Raw genomic sequence first — 6,297 nt, forward strand, 5'->3', positions numbered from 1 at the left:
AAAACTATGGTAGTTGCCTTAGGGCAACAGGGCACCCCACTAGTACTTAAAATCTGACTATACTCGGCAGCTGGTGGGCTTCTGTCATAATCTTACTTGATGACCATAGCATATTCTTAACTGTTTCAGCCACCCTGGGGCACTAGCTCCATGGACCTATCATTGTTGCATCCTCGGAAGGTGCCATGTTTGCCACCGGCTCCATGGCAGAGTTCAGAGAAGATGACATTCCTTCTTCGGCCATTGGATGACCAATGATGGTGTAACTCCTAAGCATGCCTCCAGCGGCTGGCCCTATGTGCAGCCAAGCTACACCATGCATGCAATATACAGTGAAGTCACTTAGTAACTTTTTGTCTAATTGTAGGTCCACTTTAAGCGCTCTGGTAGCGACTGAGAAGGTACTCCCCACTGCAGGTGGGTCTTCCGATAAAGCTTCATGAAATGTGGCTCTCCAGCTGCTTTTATGCCACGGTGGAGCGTTACTCATCTGACTGCAGACCAGTTGCCCAGCTACCGCTGCCTCATCAGATGTGACCTCTCATCTCAAGAAAAGGACGTTGGGAATTTATACTCATGGGGTAAGAACAGGAACTGAAAAATCACTGGAAAAAAAAACAGTGAAAGGGGTCTGCACTCACTGGTGTTGGTAGACACTCTATTACACGTCTAAATATTTTTATTTGACTTGGTTTATTGTCAAACTGAGAAGGGATGTCAGGGGCTGACTGCTGGGTTATGGGCATGGTTTCTAATCTGCTTCTTTTTCACTGTATCCAGTGTGCCTTGAACTTCTACAAATAAAGCATACAAAATGGCAGAACTCCTACAAGGAACCACTGAACTGAACTAACTGAAACATATAACAAAGTTTGGGTAAATTGGCTGAGAATTGGCACAGCTATTCATTTTGTGGAGTTCAAGAAAATAGAAGATAACAGAATCCTACTTTCGAAATATTCTTGCAAAATACTTTTATGTAAGTAGCCTATAGGAATGTGATAAAATATTGCTCAGGTTTAAAGCAGAACTAAACTTGTTTTTGCTATTTATGTTGTACCTGTAAAATTAGAGAAATATGTATGCATACCTGCAAAACCCATTATCCTGCAAAAACCTGTTACTTTTCCCCTGAGCTGATAGGAGGTGCCTAAGTCAGAAGGAAGTAATATCATCTGCAATTCTTTTTTTCATGTTTTACTTAACTGCTGATAATGCAAATATCTTATCGGCCAATCACTTGGCAGCAACTCATTGCATGTAGGCATTTCAAAGCAAACTGCCGAAGTGAAGTTTAAACAAAGCATCAGAATAGTGAAAAAAGGTCATTTAAAGTGGCACTAAAATCCCACTTTTAATATGGGATATTCAGGAAGGTGGGTATTGCAGAAAGGGTCAGGCAATGTCCTTTATGCAATAACTGATTTTACCTGCTTGATCCAAGAGATCAAGCTTATAGGTGCTGTCTTTAAGAAGCAAAGAAAAAGAAGATTATGGTGCCCTAAGATGGAACAGGGATAGGTGAGTAACTACAGGTTTAGTTCTGCTTTCAAGTGACATTGAACATAGCATGGTTGTTGGTCACAGGTGGACTGGTCTAAGTATTCCAGAAACTGCTGATCTGCTGGGTATTTCACACAGAATGTTTTGAAAAAGGAAAAATATTCAGCAAGCAGCAGCTCTCTAGATAAAAATGCCTTGTTAGCAAAGGTCAGATAAGAATGGACAGATTCGTTCAAAATGAAAAAAAATAACTTTAATATAACTCGTTACAACTGAAGTATGCAAAAGAAGAGCATCTCTGGATGCACAACACATTGAATCTTGAAGCAGTTGAACTACAGCAGCAAGAGACCTTACATTGGGGGCCATTGCTGTCAGCTAAGAAGAGGCACCTTTTGCCATCTGAGCATAGGCTCACAAAAATTGGACAAGAGAAGATTGGAAAAACATTGCCTGGTCTGATAAGTCTCAATTTCTGTTGCAGCATTTGGATGGTAAGGATAGAATTTGGCATCAACAACATGAAAACGTGGGTCCATTCGGACTTGCATTAACAGTTCAGGGCGATTGTGGTGGTATATTGATGTGGGGGATGTTTTCTTGGTCCCCTTAATATCAATTGAGCATCATTAAAATTATACAAGTTACCTTAGTATTGTTGCTGACCATGTCCATCCCTTTATGATGCAGTGTATACATCTTCTGATAGCAACTTACTGCAGGATAATGCACCATGTCACAAACCTCAACTTATCTCAAACTGGTTTCTGGAATATGGTAATAAATTCACTGTACTCAAATGGACTTCACAGTCACCACATCCCAATCCAATAGAGCACCTTTGGGATGTGGAGGAATAAAAGATTCACATCATGGATACTCAGCCAATAAACCTGTGTGATGCTATCATGTCAATGGGCAACGGACCAACATTTCTGAGGAATGTTTTTAGCATCTTGTTGAATTAATGCCACAAAGGAATTTTACAGACAACAGGGGTCCATCCTCATACTAGCAAGCTGTACCAAATAAAGTGGCTGGGCATTATAAATGTTGCAACAGATACAATACAGGTGTACAATACAGCAAAACTCCCTTTACTGACTTCTGTTAGAGAGGTCTGTCTGTTCCCCTTTGTTATGCATGCTTTACAGATTTTGATTGCCCTGGTAGCATCTAATTGCAATTACAGCTGCTGCTCTAACAGAGTTTTTTTGAAAAGAGGTAACAGATAATCTTGTTGCAAATAAATAATCACTAGTTGCATATAAAATTGTAGATGTTTTGGTCTGGGGCAGTACATATACCGTATTTTTCGGCGTATAAGACGCACTTTTTCTTCCCCAAAACTGGGGAGGAAAAGTGGGTGCGTCCTATACGGCGAATGCAAGTTTTAAAAATAATTAAAACCGGTAACATACTTACCCGATACCGCGATACCGCGATCCTGCGTGCTTCTCGTCTTCTCTCCTCTCCTCCTGGCTGCAGCGCGTGTCTCCGCCTTCCTGCAGACCCAGCGAGGAGAAGCCTGCACACGCGATCCTGGAAGCAAGCGTGCCCCCGCGATCCCGGAAGCAAGCCGGTGGAGAGAAACGGACCGGTAAGTGGGAAGGGATGATCAGCAGGGGATAAATAGGCACAGAGTGGGGAATTTATCCTCTTCTGATCACTCTGTGCCAATTTATCCCCTTCTGATCGCCCTGTGCCAATTCACTAAAGGGTCAAAAGTATGGGTCCAAGTGTCACAGCATATTGTAGTAACTCAAGAAATACATTGATTTTTGTCAAGGAAATGCAAATTTTTTGGACCCCTTCATTGCCTTGAGGAAGGAGTCATGAAAGAACCAGAACATACTATCTTCAGATAAGAACAAATATCTTTGAGTTAGGTTCCTAAATTGTGGTGACATTTGTATACCTTTAGATAATGTAAATGACAGTACCATCTGATACTTCAGCATCCTTCAAATCTTGTGCCTGTACACTGATATGCCTAATTTTTCCATATCTCCAAAGGAGACAGACAATATTTAAAATTTGATGAAGGTTGTAACTCTTACCTACTCTAAAACAAATAGTCTTGGCTATGGTTAAGCTTTAATATATCAATAACGTAATATATGATCATGTATTAAATATTAATAATAACTAAAATTAATTAATGATTTTAGTGTTATCAAAGGATGTGAGTATAAAGGGTTGAAAATACAGTTTAATAATTACTGGTATTAGCTGCATTGTTGCATCTAACAGACATTAGATCATTTGCATAGAGAAGCCCAAAATATTTTATTTGCTAATTTGTACAGTATTTCTATGCTCAATAATTATTCTGTTGGTATTCATAAATCATTACTGGTTTTCAAGCTTCTCTAAATACCACACTGTTGCTTGGAACAGTGGGTTCCAAGGTTTGTATGGCTCGTAGTTTCTTTAATATCTAAATATGCTATGAATCATAAGGTAACAAAGGTTGAGGACTCGCATTGAAATGATAACATTTTATTTTGTCAACAGAAACCAGTCAAGTTCTCAATTTAGTTCTACCAAGGCAGAGTAATATAAGTATTTAGAGACCACATTTTTATCTAAATTGTTTGTTATATGAAATGATTGTCAACTGATTAAAGCTGAAGTTTAATCTGTGTATATTTTGCCTTCCCTGGTTCCTTCCCCTTCCCGCTAATGACAACCTTTTTGTTTTTATTACATGCATTAGATGTTATACACTGGTGACATCATCACCCAGTATTTTTGATTCTCTTGGCAATGCAGGTGGAAGTGCTGGTTGCAGGTATGACATTGCATTGAACTGTACATAGGTTCCAGAAAATAATAAATCATCCTGCCTTAGTAATCCTTTCAGGAACCTTCAGCTCCTATGCAAACAGTAGGTTGACTCTTGGGAGGGATTATTCGAATATCATATTCCCATAATGCAGGCTGTATTTGTATACACTGGCAACTCTTGACCTATTTAACATTGGGAAACCCTTGAAATAACTTTCAGATCTTCAGGGAACCCCACTACAATTTGTTTTTTAAATCCGGCTAATCGTGATCCTCTAAACAAAATCCCTGGTGCTTGATCAAAAAGTGAATGTAAAAAACACACTACAAAAATTGTGCACTGGGGTGCCATTGTGGTACTCCTCCAAAGAGGAAGAGACACCCAGATTCCCCAGGGCGGAATGCTCCTGACAAGGGCTAGGTATTAGGACCACCCAGCCAAAGCCAAATGAGCCTACTAACCTAATCCATTTTCTGTGGGTTGGCCTAAGCCTTCCAACCAGATACTAGGATAGGAAATCTCCCGAAGGAAGATTTGCAGTAAGGGAGAACACTCAACCATAAGGCCAGAGCACTTCCCAGACCTAAGAGCCGACCCATAAGGAAACAGCACCCCCATCACTGTGGCACACAAAAACCACACCAGTGACAGTGACAAAACAGAAAAATACATAAAAATTAAGTTCTCAGTGCATAACACACTGGGCAGGTTTTAAAAAATGGCCCATCTGCACTAGCCGCTGCTAATGCAGAATGAAAGCGGTGCTAAGACGGCATAAAGTGATGTGCTTGTGTACTTTAAATATGATTTTAGGGTACCCCTGGGTCGCCAATCCAGGGAGACAACCCTTAGCGGGATTCAGCACCTCTCAGGCTCAGTGGCAAGACCAAAGCTATCTCCGCCCCTTCTTACGGGGATAGGCTGCTTGAAAGGATCTGCTTCTACTTCTAGTTCCTCGAATGCACCGTGACTTCTCCTTCACCAGAGAGACAGACGTCTGGAGAGATATCCCAATAACACACACGCACACAGTATGGTCTTAGGAATTTACTCTAATGTTTACTTGACAAGGTGGTCCTTTTATACACAATATAAGGGGTGGTCTTTAGTTACATACGGCTTTTTAAGTTTTAGCCATATATAGTGTTATTTGATACATTTTAAGGTATACAAGGCATACATGGTATTTCAAAGAATTTACAATTTCCACCATCTGGTTACAATTAAACTGAGTAGACAGGAGAAGAAATACAACTTCCTTACAGGAACATATATGGCTCAAGTTAGACTAGCTATTTTAACCCTTCACTGCTGTCCAGGAGCTCCTTGTCAGGGCAGGTCCCATGCCTCTCTCTGGTAAACCACACCAGACAAATTATCATAGGAGGACCCCTTACAGAGCATCACCATCTATCTGCCCTCCCTGACGGGCATACTGAGCCACTGTATCCTCCTCTCAAAGGAATACAGGGCCGTTCCTCTCCTGAATACTGATAAGAACAGATACTATACTTGATCTTAGCCAAAAAGACCGAGAAGTGAACCCCGCTACAATTACTATATCCACAGCTCACAGGGCATTGACTTAGTGGTGATTGGGAACAGTGTCTTCAACATTGCTGGCAAGCGGGAAGGCTGCCACCCTTACACATAGCCGAAGCGATCACTGGTGTCACTGGCAACTGACCCGAAAGTAACAAACTGCTCATTGCTCAAGGAACCCCTAGCAACCCTGACTGAGAATCACTGCTCTAAAGGAACAAACAACAAACAAAAATGTGACAGTGGATGTAATCTTTCCTTACTCTATCCAAAATGAAGAACACAATTTTGGCTAAATATCCAATTTGAAGAACATGCTGATACCACCTTTGCTCTTCCTTTTAAAAAGAGGAAACCTTTTTAAGGGGTTGGCAAGGTAAACTTCAGTTCAGATTCAATATTCCAAATCTGAGTTTGTGGAGCATGGAGCATGAAATAAACTACACTGAAGCAATTTTGAG

At 40.7% G+C, this 6,297-nt stretch overlaps 1 pseudogene; it reads right to left on the reverse strand.

Annotated features, from left to right (window-relative positions):
- Positions 1 to 5,719: 5,719 nt before the first annotated feature.
- LOC140330191 (U2 spliceosomal RNA) lies at positions 5,720 to 5,837 on the reverse strand (annotated as a pseudogene).
- Between the last annotated feature and the right edge of the window lie 460 nt (positions 5,838 to 6,297).

This window comes from Pyxicephalus adspersus, chromosome 4 (genome assembly GCF_032062135.1).
Source record: "Pyxicephalus adspersus chromosome 4, UCB_Pads_2.0, whole genome shotgun sequence".
NCBI classification, from domain to species: domain Eukaryota; kingdom Metazoa; phylum Chordata; class Amphibia; order Anura; family Pyxicephalidae; genus Pyxicephalus; species Pyxicephalus adspersus.